The sequence below is a fragment of the Tursiops truncatus genome, chromosome 14 (assembly GCF_011762595.2).
Source record: "Tursiops truncatus isolate mTurTru1 chromosome 14, mTurTru1.mat.Y, whole genome shotgun sequence".
In the NCBI taxonomy this organism is placed as follows: Eukaryota; Metazoa; Chordata; class Mammalia; order Artiodactyla; family Delphinidae; genus Tursiops; species Tursiops truncatus.
Genome location: NC_047047.1, coordinates 71,243,519 through 71,265,210, shown reverse-complemented (window position 1 = coordinate 71,265,210; position 21,692 = coordinate 71,243,519). Strand labels below are relative to the sequence as shown.

Genomic DNA, 21,692 nt, shown 5'->3' with positions numbered 1-21,692 from the left:
GAAAGCCAGTGTTATAATAAGTCCAAGGCCAAAGGCCTGAGAACCGGGAGCTCCAATGTCTGAGGGTGGGAGAAGATACAAGTCCCAACTCAAAAAAAACGGCGGGAGAGAATTCGCCCTCTGTTTGCCTGTTCGTTCTATCTGGATCCCCAGTAGATTGGATTGATGACGAGTGAGTGTGCATCTTCTTTACTCAGTCTGTAGAATCTAATGCTAATCTCTTTCAGAAACATTCTCACAAACAAACCCAGAAACAATGTTTTACCAGCCAGCTGGGCATCCCTTAAGCGAATCAAGTTGACACATAAACTTAACCATCCCATTCAGGATACCCTCCAGCCTCAAAACAAAGGTCCAGCCAGGACCTTTGGTTTCTGGAACAGGGAAGCCCACCTGCTCGTCAGTGCTGATTGCATTGTGTTCCAGGGCTAATTGTGCCCCCCTTGCCCTATGCAGACAATAAAAGTGTGTCTTAAATGAAAACCCGTCTCATTTCCCTTGACAATACTAAACCTCCTAATTTCTTTCCCTCCTCTGCAGTTAGTAACTTAAGTCTGCTTGGAGCTAAATGGCCCAGTTAGTACAGCCTGGCTGGGAACATGGCTAACTCAAAGCACCATCCTGCACTCACTGGGGAAGGGCTCTCACAGCAAAGGGGCTCGTACATATGCCGTCATTTTCCATTCCATTCCAAGCTTAAGTTTCTAGGTCAAGAACTCAAGAGGCTGGAGGGTTCTGGATCCCCCAAGGGGAGCCAACATCACCTAATTCTGACCTCACCAGTCACACAGCTCATCTCCCCCCAGGCCTGGATGGATGAGCAAAAGGTTTATCTTGGTTATTAAAGGTGCAATGATTTCTCTTTTAGAGAAATACACTGAGATATTTATATAGAGGAAATGATGTGATTTACAAGATTTCCTTCAGAATAATCTGGGAGGGGGTTGGTGAGCCTAGTGTGTGGATGGGGCAGTCTCGGCTTGAGTGACCCACCACGGGGACCAGGTGATGAGTACATGGGGGTTCCCTAAAAGAGTCTGTCTGCCTTTTTTTTTTTTTTTTTTTTTTTTTTTTTTGCGGTACGCGGGCCTCTCACTACTGTGGCCTCTCCCGCTACGGAGTACAGGCTCCGGACTCGCAGGCTCAGCAGCCATGGCTCACAGGCCCAGCAGCTCCGTGGCATGTGGGATCTTCCCGGACCAGGGCACGAACCCGTGTCCCCTGCAGCGGCAGGCGGACTCTCAACCACTGCGCCACCAGGGAAGCCCTGTCTGCCTTTTATGCTCACAATTTTCCATAATAAACTCCATTTTTTTTGGATAGCATGGTTGAAATCTGAAACGCTGAAGGAAAGAGTCCTAAAAAGCCACATTTTAAGTAAATAAAATTTCAAGATGCATTTGGTACCTCTCTAACTCAGATTGTTTATTATTTATTCCTTAACCTGGTTTTTACTTCTAGGGTTCATCAGAGGACTTCCTCTTAATTTATCCTAAATCTTTATTTCAAAAACAGTCTCTCTAAGACAACAGCTCCCAAACTGCATGCTGGGGTGACATCAAAAGCCTTTTTTGTGGCTTCTCTGGTGGCGCAGTGGTTAAGAATCTGCCTGCCAATGAAGGGGACATGGGTTCGAGCCCTGGTCCGGGAAGATCCCACATGCCGCGGAGCAACTAAGCCCATGAGCCACAACTACTGAGCCTGCGCTCTAGAGCCCATGCTCTGCAACAAGAGAAGCCATCGCAATGAGAAGCCCATGCACAGCAATGAAGACCCAACGCAGCCAAAAATAAATAAATAAATTTTCTTTTAAAAAAGACTTTTTTGGCATCTTGTTCACAGCCTTCTTCCACCTTAGCCACGAGCAGATTGTCTTCCTCATAGGACAAGTCAGAAAAGGGAAGGACCCTACCATTTCCCCCATTTCCTTTCACCTGCCTGTCCTGCCCCTTTGTGCCAGGCAGAGACAGAAAAGGAGAGAAGAGGAGATCACAGTCATATTGGTGGCTCAGATCCCCTTTGGAAAATGTTCTAATTGACTGGAAAAACATAAGAATCTTCTTCTCCATCGACCCATACCCATGTATCAACCACTGCTTGGACCCTGGGGCTGTGTCTCAGTACTTCTGTTTACCAGCTTACAATATACCCAAATTATAAGCCTGCGCCTTAGAGGAAGGAGCCTTTTCAGATGGGCTAGTGCAGCAAACCCAGTTCTGTTAAATCACAGAAAAGCCCCTGCTGCCTCACTCAGCATTTTTCTCTCTAAACCTAGCTAACTGCTGGATCCCATCAGATCCCTACCCCACGTCTACACTGTCTTGATACTTTTCCCTTCTCACTCTAGCACTTTCCAGCCATGAAAATGTCACCTTCTATCTAGACCACCCCATTCCAACAAAGATGACATTTTAAAAACTGGTTTCTATACACATTAATTGGGATTTTAGTCAGAGAAATGAGTACATGTGTATACTTACAATCCACATTGCCTGGGGAGACCCTGACTACAGTTTCTACCCAATTATTATCAAGACCAGCTCCGACAACCCCTCTGCCCAGCCACAGGACACCCCATCCCCTGATGGTACCCTGAGCACGGTGAGCTACGCACAGCCCAGGAGCAGCTACGTGAAACAGACCTCATGCCTTACCCCTCCCTCCCCTTGTCTCACTGAGCGTGAGAATTGGCTTTCTAAAGAAGTGTGCAATGGGGGACATTGCCAGCCTGGTGCCCTGTGTGCTCCAAACCCAGAAGCAAACAAGGGTAGAGATGGAGTATTTTTGAAAGAATGAAAGAAGCGGTACCCATCCAGGGATAAAGTACTCGATTCCCCTGGCGGATCTCTCCTCCTCCTTCCTGCTTTCATGTTGCCTACCACCTGGTTAATTGATCAAAGTATCAAATGGAGAAGCCAGGACAGAAGATGGAGCTGGAATCAGGTAGGATATAGTTGCTGGAAAAATGGGGTGTCCTTGTACCCAGGAAGGCAAACCTCCCGTCCACAAGCAGAGCCTGGGCTGCTATTTGGTGGACCATTCACACACCCTGATCTCCCGGTCAGGAAACAGCTTCCCGATATTTCTTCCAAACATATTTTTTCACCATATTTAACATCTACCTGGCACAATGACAGGTTCGGATAAACAGGAAGAAACATGACTGGACAATCGCGGTCCAAGTGGGTCTACCTCCTTGGGGATCTAGTCCCCAAGATTCAACCACTCTAATTTAGCAACAACTTTTGTCTTAGATTCTCACTAACTGCCTTAGAACACAGGCCTGGATGTCAGTGAATAGGAAATAATCACCCTCCCAGTAACTCTGGGTTACTATCCAGGAAGTAGTTACATGCTATTGAGAATCTTGAATACGCTTTGGCGACCTCCATGCCAGAGGAAGCCCTTCGCTCCCGCTGAAGGAGCCAGATCACTCTTCCCAGGCTAAGCTGCAGCAACCATTGTGAGTATCCCCACGGTTCTCTCACTGTGCACTAAACCAGCTTCCTTTGAAGCAGGCAAAAGTATTCATCCCCTTCAGACAATACGAAGCCACTCTAGTCTGCTGGTCTGTGGGGATGGGGACATGTAAGCAATATACTAGGTGACCCTTCCTACACTTACTAAAGAAAGTGAGGCTGGCATCACTACAAGAAAGAGCCAACTAGTGCATCTGAGACATAACTTGAGATCACCTCCTACTCCTAAGGGAGCAGGAGGTTGGAATTTTTTCCCCTGATTTTTTTTTTTTTTTTTTGCGGTACGCGGGCCTCTCACTGTTGTGGCCTCTCCCGTTGCGGAGCACAGGCTCCGGACGCGCAGGCTCAGCGGCCATGGCTCACAGGCCTAGTTGTTCCGCGGCATGTGGGATCTTCCCGGACCGGGGCACGAACCCGTGTCCCCTGCATCGGCAGGCGGACTCTCAACCACTGCGCCACCAGGGGAGCCCTCCCCTGATTTTTTAATGCTACGGCAGCTGAGATTCAAAAACTTAAAGCATTTTAAGGACTTTAAAAATAGTAGGCATTCAATAAATATTTAGTTAACAAATGAAAATAAGACAATCAGATAGATACATCAGACTCCACCCTCTTCTTTCTTCTCCTCTGCTCTAAGGTAAGATGTAAGGTAAGATTACTAAGAAATTTTTTTATCGTAGTGATTTCATCTGATCCCAAGAGAGGTCCTACTTGTTTCTGAAAACTGTCTAAAGTGTGTTCAGGTTTAATCATACACAGGACTTCCCCCTTCTCAATGCTACTGGCTGGAGGTACCTCCTCAAAGTTAGGATCCTAAGTTCCTGGTGGGGATGAGTCCTTTCATGTTCACCTTCTTCTAACTAAGCATCCAGGCAGCTGCAAAGGCAAGTTTTCTGCATATTTCTCCCACCTAATGGAATGGGCTTTAACAGAGAACAGACTGCTGGCAGCCACACCTGCTGTACTCAGATAGGCGAATCAGAGGCAGTGCCTTGTAGGTGTAGGTCCCTGAGTTACTAAATTATTAAACTGGGCACTGATTCCAACTTAGCCCCAGCCTCACCAAGGCCTTCCACTGTGGTACGGAGGAGTGACACAAGAGATGGGAAATCTGGACATTTCTGATGATCAGGATCTAAGTGTCATTTTGTGTGTCCTAGCAAGACAGCTGGAATGTCACCTCAAATGTCACACAGTGTTCTTACATTTTTCAAGGAGTACTTCCATCATGTTATTAGATCCTTACAAGCACTCTGTGAGGAGGGTGGGGAAGGGATTAGTATCCTCACTGTGTACAAGGAGATCCTGCATCATTCAGCATCATTCAAGAAGTCACCGGAAGTCAGACACGAATCACTGACAGAGTTGTGGGTCCAGAACTTGGGGTGGCCTCCACCTCTCCCTTCTGGTGATCACTGTCACTCACTGTCACTGTTCCTGGTGCTCAGTACACTCCTCTGGGCCACGTATACACTGAGAGATCAGCGAGGTATCTGCCTTGGCCTCTTTCCCAACTTTTCTCTTTCTACCATCCTTCTCCCTGACCTGGTGTAGTGCTCACAGGAATGAGGCCAGGTCTGCGAGCATAAGCCCTTCCCCGAGCTGTCTGGGGAGAGCGCCACATGACATATTCCTAGATTAATTTGAGGTGAATTACCTTCATGAGTGTCCCACTCATAAACACAGTATGTTGTTTTCCTTTTTAAAAGTCTTCTTGGGCTTCCCTGGTGGCGCAGTGGTTGAGAGTCCGCCTGCCGATGCAGGGGACACGGGTTCGTGCCCCGGTCCGGGAAGATCCCACATGCCGCGGAACAACTAGGCCTGTGAGCCATGGCCGCTGAGCCTGCGCGCCCGGAGCCTGTGCCCCGCAACAGGACGAGGTCGCAGCAGTGAGAGGCCCACGTACTGCAAAAAAAAAAAAAAAAAAAAAAAAAGTCTTCTTAAATGTCCTTTAATAGAATTTTTTCCATTTGTGTTTTATACATTCTTCATTAGATTAATCCTTATATATCCTGCAGCGTTTTATTGATATCATGAATGGTATTTTATACTCTATTATGTCTTCAATTTTGTTACTTCTGATATAGAAAGACTCTATATATTTTTATGTCATCTTGTTTCATAACCACACTCTCTTACTGGTCCTAGTGGTTTGTTGATTCTGATGGCTTTTATAAGAAGACAGTAACAGTTTTGTATCTTCCCTTTTAATCAAAGTGGGTGTGTGTCTTTGTGTTTGTGTGTCTTTTGTGTGCTACTTCATTGACCAGAACCTCCATAAATCTGTGGACTATAGTGATTTTAGTAATTTAAGTCATGTCTTTCTTTATTGTCTTGGTCAGTTTAGCTAAAGATTTGTCAATTTTGTTGGTATTTTCAAAGAAACAACTTTTGCTTTTGTTTATATTCTCTATCATTTTCTATATTTCATTAATTTCTTTTATTTTTAATTTATTTATTTAATTTATTTTTGGCTGCGTGGGGTCTTCGTTGCTGCAGGCAGGCCTTCTCTAGCTGTGGCGAACGGGGGCTAGTCTTTGTTGCGGTGCACGGGCTTCTCATTGTGGTGGCTTCTGTTGTTGTGGAGCACGGCCTCTAGGCACACGGGCTTCAGTAGTTGTGGCACTCAGGCTCTAGAGTGTAGGCTCAGTAGTTGTGGTGCACGGGCTTAGTTGCACCACAGCATATGGGATCTTCCTGGACGAGGGCTCGTACCAGTGTCTCCTGCATTGGCAGGCAGATTCCTAACCATTGCGCCACCAGGGAAGTCCCTATTTCATTAATTTCTGCTCATATCTTTGTTTTCTTGCTTCTGTTGGCTTCAGGTTTATTGTGCTGTTTTTTTCAGTGTCTTAAGATGAAAGATGAGGTTATTGGTTTAAGATCTTTCTTCATTTTTTTATTCATATAGGCATTCAAAACTGTAGATTTTCCTCTAAGCACTGCTGTAAGTTTTGGTATGTGTGCCTTTATTTTCATTCATGTCAGTGTATTTTCTAAGTTTTCTTCAGTTTCTTCTTTGATCCACTGATCATTTAGGAGTAAGTTGTTTAATATCCATATGTTTGTGAATTTTCATTTTTTTGTTATTGATCTGTAATTTCATTCTACTATGATCAGAGAGTATACTTTGTATGATTCTAATTCTCCTATATTTATCAAAGCTTTTTTCATGGCCTACCACATCCATGTGCACTTGAGAAGAGTGTAATCTGGCTCTTATTTTTTCTATAGATGTCTATTAGGTCAATTTGGTTTACAGTGTTGTTCAAGTCTTCTATTTCCTTGTTAATCTTCTGCCTAGATGTTCTATCCATTATTGAAAGTAAAGTATTAAGATTTCCAACTATTAGTTTTGGGTTGTCTATTTCTCCCTGCATTTCTAACAGTCTGTGCTTTATGCATTCGTGGGCTCTGTTTGTTAGGTATATATATGTTAATTGTTATATCGTCGTGATAAACTGATACTTTTATGTTTATAAAATGTCCCTCTCTATCTCTATTAACATACTTTTTGCCTTTTATTTTGTCTGATATTAGTGAGACTCCTGGTTTTCTATACATGATTTGTGTGATATATCTTTGTCCATTCTCTACTTTTATTCTATTTGTATGTTTGAATTTCAAATGTATCTCCTATAGACAGCCTATAGCTGGATCACAATTTTTTTTAATCCAGTCTGAAAATCTTTGTATTTTGGTCAGATTGTTTAATCTATTCACATTTAATGCTATTATTATTATATTTGAATTTAAGGTTGCCATTTTACTTTTTGTTGTCTATATGTCTCGCATCTTTTTTGTTCCTTTATTCTTCCTTTACTGCTTCCTTTTGCATAAAGCAAACATTTTCCAAAGTAACATTTTAATCCCTTTAATAATTCTTTCATCATTTTTAGAAGATATTTTCTTAGTGAAAGCTCTAGGGCTTACCATATACATATAAATTTATCAGAAAATAAATCTATTTCAGATTTACACCAATTTAATTACAGTGAGACATAGCAATGTTACTCCTATATAAACCTGTACCTTTTCCTCTCCTGTTGTGCTGTTTTGTTATACATATCACATGTAGATAAGCTACAACCCCAAAATACATTGTCATAGTATGACTTTATATAATTTTATGTCTTTTAAAGAAGTTTAGAGAATAGAGAAGAACAAATATTTATTTACAGAATTTGTTATGTTAACCTTATTTGCGATTTCTGGTTCTTTGTTCCTGTAAATTCATGTTACCAACTAGTGTCATTTCTTTGTTCCAATACAGTTTTTCTCTGACCTATCCTTGTACTTATGTTGTCAAAAAATATCATCTCTCTTTGTTAAAGTCCCAAACAACAGAATTATATACATACTGTTCAATAAACTCCTTTTAAAACCAGGAAAGAGAATAAAAAAGAAAAAAATATGCTTTTATGCTATCTCTTATAATAACATAATTATCTTTAGTCTTTCTTTTTTTTAATGTGGTTTCAAATTACTGCTTGGAGTCATTTGTTTTTAACCTGAGAACTTCTTTTAGTATTTCTTGCAGATTTGCTAGCAACAGACTCTCTCAGATTTTGTTTATATGCGAATGTTTTTATTTTACCTTCATTTTCAAAAGACTGTTGTGCTGGATAAAAGATTCTTGGTTTGACAAGTTTGGGTTTTGTTGTTGTTGTTTATCCAGCACTTTGAATATCCCACTGCTTTCTGGTCTCTATTGTTTCCAACGAAAAATTAGTTCACAATATTATTGAGGTCTCCTTATATATTATGAGTCACCTTCTCTTGTTGCTTTCAAGATTTTTTTTCTTTCAGCTTTTTTACTGTGATATGCCTGGGTGTAAATTCCTTTGTGGTCATCATATTTGGAATTTGTTGAGCTTCTTGGTTGTGTAGGTTAATGGTTTTCATCAAATTTAGAAAGTTTTCAGCCATGATTTCTTCAAATATATTTTTTGCTCTTTTTTCTCCTCTCCTTCTAGTACTTTCATTACACATATGTGTCCCATATTTCTCTGAGTCTGTTCACTTTTCTTCATTTTTTTCTCTGTCATTCAGATTGCATAGTCTCTAAATGATATACTTTTTTTTTTTTTCTGGTACGTGGGCCTCTCACTGTTGTGGCCTCTCCCTTTGCAGAGCACAGGCTCCGGACGTGCAGGCTCAGCGGCCATGGCTCACGGGCCCAGCCGCTCCGCGGCATATGGGATCCTCCCAGACCGGGGCACGAACCCATGTCCCCTGCATCGGCAGGCAGACTCTGAACCACTGCGCCACCAGGGAAGCCCTAAATGATATATTTTTAAGTTCACTGATTCTTTCATCTGCCACCTCAAATCTACAGTTAAGCCCCTCTAGTAAAATTTTAATTTCAGTTATTGTACTTTTCACCTTCTTCATTTCCATTTGGTTCTTTTTTATCTATATCATTTCTAACTCTTCATTATTTTTCTCTATTTTATGAGACACAGTCATTGCACCTCCTTTCCACTCTTTACTTCTCTGACTGTAGTTTCCTATAGTTCCTTGAGTATATTTATAATACTGGCAGGCCTCATTTCATTGCACTTCTTTTTATTACACTTTGCAGATACTGCATTTTTTACAAATGGAAGGTTTGTGTCAACTCTGCATCAGGCAAGTCTATCAGCACCATTTCTTGACAGCATTTGCTCACTTCATGTCTCTGTGTCACATTCTGGCAATTCTCACAATATTTCTTTTTCATTATTATTTTCATTATTAATATTAATAGCTTTAAAATCATTGTTATATTTGTTATAGTGATCTGATCTGTGATCAGTGATCTTTGATCAGTGATCTTTGTTACTATGGTAATTGTTTTGGCATTTTTTAGCAATAAAGTATTTTTCAATTAAGATGTGTACGCTTGTTGGACATGATGCTATTGCATACTTAACAGACTGTAGTGTAGTGTAAACATAACTTTTATATGCATTGGGAAACCAAAAAGTTTGTGTGAATCACTTTGAGGTGATATATGCTTTATTGCAGTGGTCTGGAACCAAACCTGCAATATCTCTGAGGTATGTCTCTAGTTGCTTTAAAGTCTTTGTCTGCTAAATCTGACATTTGGGTCCTTGACAGGCAGTTTCTGTGGCCTGCTTTTTTCCATCTAGGTCACCTTCTTCTATTTCTTTGCATGTCTTATAATTATTGAAAACTGGACATTTTAAATAATGCACCGCTGTATGTTGATCCCTTTCTCTGGGGCTTGTTGTTGTTTGCTATTTGTTTGGTGAGTTGGCTGAATTATTTTAGTCATTTATTTCTCCCTAAGAAAGCAGCCTCTGGTATCACTGCTCAGAGGGTTCAGCCTTGGGCATGCATACTGTCACTCTGGGATGGCAGTGATGTTATTAGTGATTTTTTGTCTCTTTTGCTGATCTCTGTTGTCTGCCTCCATTGATATCATGCCCAGCTATTAGCCTCCACTAATTGCTCGCTGATTATTCTATTATTTTGACAATGCTCTGGGGCATAAATTGTTCCACAGTCTGCTACGATTAAATGTGGGTCCCTTTACAGCGGTAATCTTTGAGGCCAGTCTTGGAGGTTTGTGTTAACCCCAAGAGGGTTCTTCTTAACTGTCTCTTTCCATAATTCTCTCTGGTAAGTTGCTATATGGTCTAAGGTTTAGCTTGTTAGTCACATGGAACTACGAGTTTCCTCTTAATTGCTTGTCACTAAAATCTCCATTGTTTTTAAGAACACTCCTAGGTTTGAACTTCCTCACACCATTGTACAAACAAAGTTAGTTCTCTTGGGGAGAGCTTCAGAGCTCTTTATTCTTATGGCCTGCCTCTCCTCTTGAGCAACAAATCTGCACCACTGCTCCACAGCTGGGGTCAGGGACAGTGGCCTACTTCTCTCAGAGTCACATCCCTGCTCCATGACCTTCATTACTGTCACCTGGGCTGGGGTAGCAGCCTCCAGTCTTTGCAGCTTGCATTTCCTGGAATGGAGCCTTTGCCTTAAAACCAAGCTAGGGTGAGGTGACTAGGGTGCTCTATCTCTGGCCTTCCATGTGTGAAGTAGATTTTCCACCCTACAAGTGCAAACTGGGTAGAGGAAGAAAGCCCTATACTTCTCAGTCACTCTTGCCAGGAATAGAGCCTCTGCAACACAGGATGGGAGTGGGGGCAGGATGAGAAGTGCTGGTTGCCTGCCCCTCTCTAGGAGACACCACAGCCCTCATCTGGGGTCTGGGTGAAGATGGAGCCCTGTGCTCCTGGTTGCATTTGCCTGGAGTGGATGTCCATCACTGTGAGCTGGGAGAGGGGAAGGGAGGAGTAAATTGTGGTACAGATGCCACACGATGTTACTGTTCTTACTGAGATTTAGTAAACTGTCTTGAATAAATATTTCATTTGCTGTATGCCCTGAAGACAGTTTCCAGAGACTTTGAACAGAGAGGGTCCATGGAGTGCCCCACACCACCACTGCAGAAATCATGTCTCCACAAGTCATTCTGGGGTTCCTAGAAGTGTGTGGGTAATGTGCACTGTGAGATACTGGTGGCAACTTGGATCATGGGCCACTGAGAATGGAGATAAGAAGAAGAAAAGGTAAAAAATGGAGAGTGTTGGGGAAGAGAGAAACAAAGAGAAAAGGTGGAGGAGATGTCTATCTAATCATAAGTTTGAACATATTGCAAAAACAAATAAAAATTAATCTGGTTTCAGTCAGTGGCAACTTTGGACACAACTTTGAAGTGTGCATACGTGGTCTTTGGCAGCTCTACCTTCCATCCATGAACTTCTCCTCATCCCTGGTAGCCTCTGGGTGAGGGGACTTGTACTCTAGACTTTTCTCTCCCTCATCTGGTCCCTTTTCAGCTCTGTGTTTAAGTTCTAAAGGAAGTTGCCAGCCCTTAATTCACACTAAAGAAGGTATCACTTGCTGGGAACTGCTTAATGTGAGATATTGCTTTTGGAATTTGCCTTTTAACAGTGAAAATCCTACTCATCCCAAAGGCATAATCTTCTAATTGAGAAACTTAAGGACTCATCACTGGATCAGCCCAGGAGATATTAGGTTAGAGAGAAAGAGGTTCTTTTAGAACATTGACAAAGGCAGTTTCACACATTCCCGAGGCCTCTTGAGCCAGACATTCTAGCTGTGGAATTTCTATCATGTCTACCAATCTGAGGAAGCACACTTTCTCAGTAAGCACAGCTGCTCCCCATTTGGTTAATGATAGCCCATTTCAAATTTGGTATACGCAAACAAAAGAGCCACCAGGCCCAGGTCTATATAGTTTGCCCAGAAAGGCCTCTGTGCCTCAGGCTGCCGCATGGTCTCTGGTAGAGACAGAAGTGTCTGTGTTTTATCTGGCGCATCAAGGCTGGACTATGTCAGGTGAGTGCCAGGTATAGACACTGGGTTATACTGTGATCTACCAGCATTTGGTAGCAGACAAGCCAGTGAAGGGATTGCATAAAGATACCAAGTGCTGTGCTAGCAGCAATGACAAAGCAGGAGTTTCTAAGGACAGTAGATTCCCAAATCTACACATAAAGAAACTGGTCCTCAGAGAGGGCACCAGACCCAAAGTCATACACTTAGTAAATATAAAAAAATGTTAGAATTCAAGTTTTGATATTTTGATTCCAAAGTACGTGCTTTTTTACAGACTATTTTAGTTCACGTGATTGTTTAGGGCAGCAGAGATGTCCTTTATGGAGTTTCTCAACTCACAATGCATGTGCCTTTAAATAAGGCCATCCCTGAGAATGAAAAGTGGTCCTATGGTGCCCTACTAAACTTCGCCAGGCTGAGGTTTGCTCCAACCATTCCCTGATCTAATCTCCCCTGTCCATGGTGCTGAACTTGAAGACCCACAAAGTTGGCCTAAAGCAAAAACAAAGTAATCTGAATCTGAATTGTAAAGGATCTTGAATATTACTCTGAGGCTGGCCATTGAACATCAGTAAAGTCTTTTTCAAACCCTCTGCTTTAGCCTACAAATCTCTCCTCTTTTCCAAAATCTTCAAGTTGAACTGGATAGAATAAGTGAGGCTTTCAATTAACAAGAATTGTTAAAACCAATATCTTTTCAGTTCTATAATTCCAAAGATTCCACTATCTGGGAATAAATTGATGAAAAGAGAGAATTAGAAGGTCTATTTCATAAACATCAACCCAGATCTAACCAGAGTTCAAATAAAAACAATCAGAGACTAGAAACCATCGAGTGGGTCTCAAGCCACAGCACTGAGCTAATGCAGGGTGCTGAGGCTGGTACTGAGAACAAAGGCTGAAGACAGAGTATGTCTTTATATCTGGTGCAGAATTGATTTTCAAGCCATAAAAATGTTAGTTAAGGAACACTGACATGAACTAGGGCAGGGTGGGGGAAAAAAGCTGGAAAACAGCAAGTGCAATTTCAGGCTTATGAGAAATGGAATTAAAGTTAAGAGAAGGAAGGCAATCTATTGTTGTCCAGGAACTGGCAAACAGCACAGCCACTGCATCATTACAGTGGCAACGGCCTGCTGTGTACATGTCTCTCTGAGCTGTCTGACCTAGGAGCTGAGTGATTTATCTACTTTCCACAGTTTCAGCTGGGCCAGGCCAAGAGGATAACTTGGAGAAAGGGGTGGTAGTGGGGGTGTTGACACTCAAGCACCAAGCCAATGAACTCCATATGTCTTGTGTTAGAGAGCATGACCATAAATCAACCAATATCACACATTTATTTCACACCTACTATAAACAAATCTCTGTGCTAGAAAGACGCTGGTCATACAAAAGTTGAAAAGGGCAGAGTCATTGGCCTTGGAGAGCTTAGAATCTATTGGGAAAGATTAAGCATGCAGAAACCAAATTAGTAATATATGTTAGATTATGACTAGAGACAACAGAAGCTGTCAGAATACAGAGGAGAACTGTTAACTTTCATATCATGGAAGGCTTCTGAGAGGAGATAGGACCTGAATCAAATTTAAAAGCAGGTAGAATTTGCACAGGCAGGAAAAAAATGGGGGTCAGCACTTAAGGACAAAGCAATTAGCAAAGCTGCAGAGGCAGGAATGAGTCAATTATGTTTTGAGAAAGGTAACACTGCCCATCTGAAGCCAAATTCATGATCTAGATACAAGAGAGACAGTACCCAAAGTCTCCACATCAAGGGAGAGATTTGAGGCAGCAGTTGAGGCAGTTGAATACTCAAGGCTCTGTGTACATCAATACTGGACTGAACTACTTTGCCAAAAATTGAATGACGTCTCGTGTGAAAATTAAATTTCTACATTGCTGGCTACAGTTGGATATGCTGCTAAGGTACAGAGAAACATCAGGGCCAAGCAGTCTTTCACCCCATGACTCTCCCAAAAAGTTATCTGTGAAGTTAACCAGGATAATGTTTCTTCTTCAAGCTAGCGTGCTCTTATCCTGGTAAATAAGAAAATCCAATGGTGAGGGTTAATTCTGGCAGGAAGAATAGAGAGTCCATAAGAGTCTTTAGAAGTTAGACAAATAACATTTTGTTCAAGTGTCTTGTATTCAATGACCTCATTTCCGACTTGCAACACCAGTTAAGCACATCACATCCTCATTACAAGTTAGTCTACCTCATAGAGCAGCCACCACAGCACAACAATTTGCAGTCAGAAAACAGATTAGAGGGAGGAAGGAAAGCTGAGGAATCCTCAAGGTACAAGGGAGAAAACATCTTATTTCTTATTCTAGACATATTTCTAAAATATATCTAATTTTTAATTTTAGCTCATAGAAGGATAGAAGGAAAGAAAGTCCAGATGAAAATTAAGATGCCAAATCTCAGAGACAGTGGTTTTAAAATAATAGTCTTACAACAAAGGGGCCTTGGGTATGTCGGGGAGAGGCAGGAGTAAATGTGTACTTTGGTGTTGCAAACAAACCTGCTCCAGAGGACTCATCCTGAGGAAAGATCAAAGCTGTATGTCTTTAGGCAGAGGGAACTCAAACAAACAAAAGCAAATGAAAAGATATCTAGCAATTTGGTGTTATTCAACTAATAGAAATTCTAGAGAAAAAATACAAACTTCATTCAGAGAGAGGAGTTCACCTGAGACCTGACCACACTGTACCACTGAGAACATGCTCGAGAACATGCTCAGTGGTCTCCCAATCACCAACTTCTGAGCATTCACATGTATCAAGCATTCATGTAAGTCATCTCGCTTGATGAGTTCAACTCTGAGACTCCCTGATCCCTTGACTTCTGCCTCCAGCACCTTCTTGGATCTCCTTCAATGTTTCCCAGCAATCGAATTCAGTCTCCTTTTCAGGACACTCTCCCTCCTCTCCCCTCCAGATTGAAGGTGTCCCCCCCTGAAATTCAGCTCTCTCTTTACTCCTTTCCCATATTAAACTCAATCCAAGGGAGAGAAAGGCAAAAGGCTTAGAATTTAATCTTAGGGACCTCCAATGACTAGTTTGGCAATGTTGGGCAATGTACTTAGCCATCTTCAATCGTTTTCCTTACCAATAAAACACAGATAATATTATCTTTTCAGCTTATGTTAGTTGACTGTTTTGAAAATCACATGAGATGATAAAAGGGAGAGTGCTCTGAAGACTGTAAAGACTTGTAAGCTGTTCATCTCTAAGGTAAGATGGATGATGAAAATTGTGGTGAATCCTCTCTCATCTATACTGCACACCTTAGGAGCTCCATTATCTGTCTTCCAGCTAACTTGGCTCCAAACACAAACCCCATACTGTAACCCAAATGTGCTAATCACTCCCCTCCCTTCCTTCTACCTCCATTCTACCACTCTTAAGACAACCATTAAAAAAACCCCCCCGTTTAGGACATGGATTAGAGGGAGACTTGGGCTCAACTTGGATAAGACGGCAGCTGGTATAACTGTAAACCACACTGTTGTTCTACCAAGAGACATCTCAATATTGTATTTAACCACGAGGGCTCTGAAGTCATACTTCCTGGGTTCAAATTCCATCTTCACCAGTATGACTTGCTCTTTGACCTTAGGTAAATTGCTTGACCTTTTTGTGCCTCAAATTCCTCAACTATAAAACAGGGATGTTAATAGTAGCATCTACCTCATGGGGTTCTTGTGATTTTTACATGAAATAAGATACATAAATTATCTGAGACATCGTATATGTGAAATAAATATTTGGTCTAATTTCATATACTTAGAGGTGGTAACAAGAACTCAATCATTCAACAAATATTCAAGGATTAACTAGAAATCCATTTGCTCCAGGAACTGGGGATACAGGGAGAACAAAGCAGAGATCTACTCAGATTTATTAGAGTCTAATCCGGAATATAAACAAGTAAATAAGAAATTCAAGCAAGTGGTAAGTGTCATGATAGGGAAAAAATAAAGGATGCTGTGAAAACACACAGAAAGGGCTTCTTGGAAGGATGGAAATGAGGAAAAAGTAATGAGGTGTTACGGGCTGAATTTTGTCACCCCAAAAGTCATACTTTGAAGTTCGAATTCCCAGTACTTCCTAACGTGAATGTACTGGGAGATAAGGTATTTAAAGAGAGAATTAAGGTTAAATGAGGTCATTAGATTAGGCCCTAATACAGTGTTAACAGATGTCCTTACGGGAGGAAAAAATTAGGACACAAACACACATAAAGGGAAGACCATGTGAAAACAGGAGAAGATGGCCACTACAAGCCAAAAAGTGAGGCCTTCAGAGGAAACAAACCCTGACAACACCTTCGTCTTAGACTTCTAGCCTCCAGAACTGTGAGGACATAAACTTCCCTTGTTTAAGCCACACAGTCTGTAGTACTTTGTTAAGGCAGCCCAAGCATACATAGGGTGTGGCAATGGTACTCTTCACAGAGACATGACAGCATATCTGAGACTGAAGTATGAGTAGAAGAGGGCATATTTTGGCAAGGGCAGAAGGCAGGGGGCCACAAGAGAAAGGTCAAGGCCATGACTGCTCATAATACGACCTTTCATTTGTATATATTCCAAGCTCTTTGGAGCACATTATTAACTTCTTTTGTCCTCACAACAGCTTTGAGGTGTTGGACACATCTGAGTCATAACTATCACCATTTTCCAGAGATCAAAGCTAAGGTTCAGCATGGGGCTGAACTTGACTCACCCATACTATAGATAAGTGCAAAACTGAAGCTCTTAGTGAGGAAATAACAAAGCTATCTCTTCCTTGTATTTGGTACTGAATATAGTTTATCTTTATTGATGACATGGAGCAGGAGAAACTTTAATTCCCAGTATAATCCCTTCAAAAACAGCTAAATAATACAAGATAATCAGTTTGGAGACAGATAAGTGAACAATTTGAAAAAGACAGAGAGAATGGTTGAACATGGGCTTACAGATGAATTAGGCCAGCAGATAAGAATGGAAACTGGCTACAACAAATGTTTTGGAGGGGTTGTGGGTGATGGGTAAATTTGGTGAAATCTGTATGTTCTTTTCAAGGAAGGAGAGAAGTGAATATTGAGTCAAAACTTCTCCCCTAGTCCTCAAACATCTTCGATGGTGATTTAAACAGCCTGCCCCCCACACCTAGCACATCTTCCTTGAGGTTAATGAACCTGAGTTGAGCTCTTCGAGATGAATCCACACCGCATGAGGACTTCCAAGAAGGAGGTCAACGTGGTGTTTCCACTGTTCTGACACAGTCTAGTGATGGGACGTTGGTTGAGATAACTAAGAAAGCATTCTTAAAGCATCACCTCAGTTTTCTCACCTGTAAGATGGGGCCTCATTTAACATGAGAGCTAAATGAAAGCATTAAAGGAGACATCTAATGCTTGGTCTAAAGCCTTGTGCCTGGCACAAAGCAAGCACAGGATAAATAGTAGGTCCTTATATAAAATTTTAGGGGAGAAAAGGAGCTGCTTCTGACTTGGGGCTGCAGAGTGATTTAGGTGCCATTAAGCTCCCTTCCACTCTGAACTTTACACTATTCAAATGCATCAGTAATGGATTAACACTTCCACAGCTAAGAGTTCCCTTGAGCAGACAAACAAAGACAGCTGGCAGCACCTAGCATCACCCTCCTACTTTCTGAGATGAGCAAGCTAAAGTCAAAAGGACCTAGTGATATCAGGTAAATATAGTTGAGCCTGTCATTGGAAAGTTCCTAATAAGGCTCCCAGGTGATTCATTGGGGGACAGGAGGCATCTGACACCCAGGCTGCCCTTGCTCACATCCGCAGATTTGATGGACAACTGGCCTCAGATAGTTCTTTTTCGGAGCAATCCAACGTGTTCTTCACAGGGTATCGAAAACACAACAATTATTCCGCTGAGAAATGATGAGAACTAAAAATAACAATTATATTATCTTCACCAAGACAAGAGTACTGGAAAGATGAGAACCAGTTTTTTTCCAGGAAGAGAGAGACACGCTCTTTTTCAAGCCTATAAAGGGTAAACACCAGAACCACCAGATTCCCCCGGGGTTCATGTCAGTGGGCTGCACATGTCTGCACAATCATGCAGTGCCGCATTACAGGGAAATGTCACTAAGCCAAAGGACCTCAAACAGGGCATCCAGTAAATTCTGAGCAACAATAGTGGCCTCATCTGGCTGGACTCCAAAATCAGAGTATTTGGGAACGTGACCTTGCTATACATGGAGGCTCCAGATAGTGAACTGAGGACAGCCTGCCAATCACAACTGAAAGATGCTCCCAGACACCCCCGTGCAAGTGTGAAATCTTCCAACCACATGCTCTTAGCTTCTGTCAACTCCCACACAGGCTCCTGTACCATTCAAGGTACTCCCTGATATTGACGCATTATTGGATTTCTGCTGAAATAATGCTGTTAACGTTGTTCAAATGTTCTGCCTACCCTCCTTAATCTTAAATTCTTCAAGGGCAGCAGGAAGCCCTTCTCCAATTCCTCATGTCCTCCTCTCTTTCTCCAAACCCCTGCCCCAGGCCTAGCTTTAGCCCTAACCTCAGCACAGGCCCCACACTAATGCCTGTGGTACGACTGAAAGAACAGAACCCTATTTGCTTCAACCTCAAAGCACATGGAAATCCCAGGATAAAGTCCTCATATATGACATTGGTCAAGGCAACTGCCCTGTACCAGTGTCATCACAGTGTTCACTCTTGAATATCAAACTCCTCCTTATTGGACTAATATTTTAAGTTCATTAAAATGGCAGGCAATTTGCTGTCTAAACTGTGATATGTTTGTGGTGTTTGCAAGAAATGCAGAACAAGAAAACTAGTAAGACAGAAGTCGTTTTAATCAGGGCCAGGTATTGAAGATGATCATAATGGTGGGTGCTCTCTGTACATTTCTCTTCTCATCTCACACTGACTTTGCTGAATGAAGAAGTTACAAGACTCTGAGTAGGGAGGCAGAGAGATCTTTCTAAAGATGCAGAGCTTCCCTATCCACAATCAGACCCTAGAAAATTGCATAGGCTCATGCCTCTAAACCACAGGTTTTAAGGACCCGCTGCACCTTAAGGCTCTGACTGCTGCTTCTAATGTGTTTCCAGAATTAGAAACTGTCCACAGGAAGTGTCCTATGATCTGGGACATCCCTGTGCCCCTCCTAAGACATTCTGGAGGACCTAGAGACACACAAGAAGGGAAAAGTCTTTTCTTATCTCTTGCTTTCCATCTTCTCTGGCTATTTTCTCCTTTCCAAACTCCACATACATACGCACATGCAACGCACAGTTGGAAAGAACAGGAAAAATCTCACCAACTCTGACCTCATTCTTGAATTATTTGCCCAAAAAGAATAGAAAGCAGTAGAAACCAGAGAATTTTACATGTTACCTATAAAATTAGTATCTATGAGTTAACTATGAATTAGTTAACAATGAAATTAGTAAGTACTCCTTGTAAAAAATATTAAAACAATGCAAACTAGAAAGTAAAAGTTTCTACATATATTTATATGGTTTATGAAGATTTCACAAATGGAAAAGTCAACATTCTTAACATCTTGAGCTACAAGCTCTGATTTACCTTCTGAAAGATAGTAGATGATTAGAACATTTCTGGAAAATCATACCAGAAATTGATAACTGTAATTACTTCTTGGAATGGAGAAAAACTTACTTTTCATAACCTTTTACAGTGTTTAAATTTTTCACTCTAAGCATGCATTGCCTTCTAAAAGTGAAGGTAACCAAATCAGACAATTAATCAATTGGCTAATTTTTAAAAGTTGTTCTAGTTAAGAAGACATCAAATCTAGTCCCACAAATTAAAGTTATTTTCTGGTGTGAGGATCTGAAAACAAAAGCTTTAGTCTCAGCCCTCTCCTTAATATGTCTCATGACTTGTGTTTCCAATCCATGAAAACAGAATTGTTCCATTTATTGATTTTCTTCTATTTCTTTCATCAATTTTGTAGTTTTCCACATATACATCTTATAATACATATCTTGTCAGATTTATACCTAAGCATTTTGGTTTCTGGTGCCATTGTAATTTTTTTAATTTCAAATTTCAATTGTTCATTACTGGTATATAGGAAAACATTTGACTTTTGTACATTAAGTTTGTATCCAATGACCTTGCTATACTCACTCATGAGTTCCAGGAGAGTTGTGTGTTTGTTTCTCAATTCTTTGGGACTTTAGACAATCATGTCATCTGTAAACAAAGATATTCTTTTCTGTTTTTGTGTTGTACAGGTTTTTTTTTTAAAATGGAAGTATAGTTAATTTACAGTGTTGTATTAGTTTCAAGTGTACAGCAAAGTGATTCACTTTTATATATATGATATATATATATATCATATATATATGAACATATTCTTTTTCAGATTTTTTTTCCATTATAGGTTATTACAAGGCATTGAGTATAGTTCCCTGTACTATTCAGTAGGTTCTTGTCATTTATCTATTTTATATATAGTAGTGTGTATATGTTCATCCCAAGCTCCTAATTTATCTCCCCCCACACACCTGCTACCCCCTTTGGTAACCATAAGTTTGCTTTCTATGACTGTGAGTCTATTTCTGTATTGTAAATAAGTTCATTTTTATCTTCTTTTTTAGATTCCACATATAAGTAATATCATAAATTTGTCTTACTCTGACTTACTTCACTTAATATGATAATCTCTATGTCTATCCATGTTGCTTCAAATGGCATTATTTCATTCTTTTTTATGGTTAAGTAATATTCCATTGTATATATCAATATATACCACACCTTCTTTATCCAGTCATCTGTTGATGGACATTTAGGTTGCTTCCATGTCTTGGCTATTGTAAATAGTGCTGCAATAAACATTTGGGTACATGTATCTTTTTGAATTAGAGTTTTCTCTGGATATATGCCCAGGAGTGGGATTGCAGGATAATATGGTAACTATTTTTAGCTTTTTAAGGAACCTCCATACTGTTCTCCATAGTGGCTGCACCAATTTACATTCCCACCAACAGTGTATGAGGGTTCCTTTTTCTCCACACCCTCTCCAGCATTTCTATACACTAATAACGAAATATCAGAAAGAGAAATTAAGGAAACAATCCCCTTTACCATTCATCAAAAAGAATAAAATACCTAGGAATAAACCTACCTAAGGAAGCAAAAGACCTGTACTCTAAAAACTATAATATGCTGATGAAAGAAATTGCTGGATGACACAGATGGAAAAATATACCACGTTCTTGGATGGGAAGAATTAATATCGTTAAAATGAAAGAAATTGAGGATGACACAGATGGAAAAATATACCGTGTTCTTGGATGGGAAGAATTAATATTGTTAAAATGACTACACTACCCAAGGCAATCTATAAATTCAATGTAATCCATATCAAATTACCAATGGCATTTTTAGGAGAACTAGAACAAAAATTTTTTTAATTTGTATGGAAACACAAAAGACCCCAAATACCCGAATAGCAAAAACAAACATGAGAAAGAAGAATGGAGCTGGAGGAATCATGCTCCCCAACTTCAGACTATACTACAAAGCTACAGTAATAAAATCAGTATGGTACTGGAACAAAAACAGACATATACATCAATGGAATGGGATAGAAAGCCCAGAAATAAACCCATGCACTTATGGTCAATTAATCTCTGACAAAGGAGGCAAGAATATACAATGGAGAAAAGACAGTCTTTTCAACAAGTGGTGCTGAGAAAACTGGAAAAGAATGAAAAAGAATGAAATGTAAAAGAATGAAATTAAAACATTCTCTAACACCATATACAAAAATAAACTCAAAATGGATTAAAGACCTAAAT

At 40.7% G+C, this 21,692-nt stretch overlaps 1 long non-coding RNA gene across 1 annotated transcript in view; it reads right to left on the bottom strand.

The window, feature by feature from the left end:
- Window positions 1-5,031: 5,031 nt before the first annotated feature.
- The window catches only part of LOC109551210 (uncharacterized), a 277,287-nt gene continuing 260,626 nt past the window's right edge, over window positions 5,032-21,692 (bottom strand). The window contains exon 7 of the long non-coding RNA XR_012325791.1: window positions 5,032-5,384. This is a non-coding gene — a long non-coding RNA (uncharacterized lncRNA). The remainder of the gene's footprint in view (window positions 5,385-21,692) is intronic.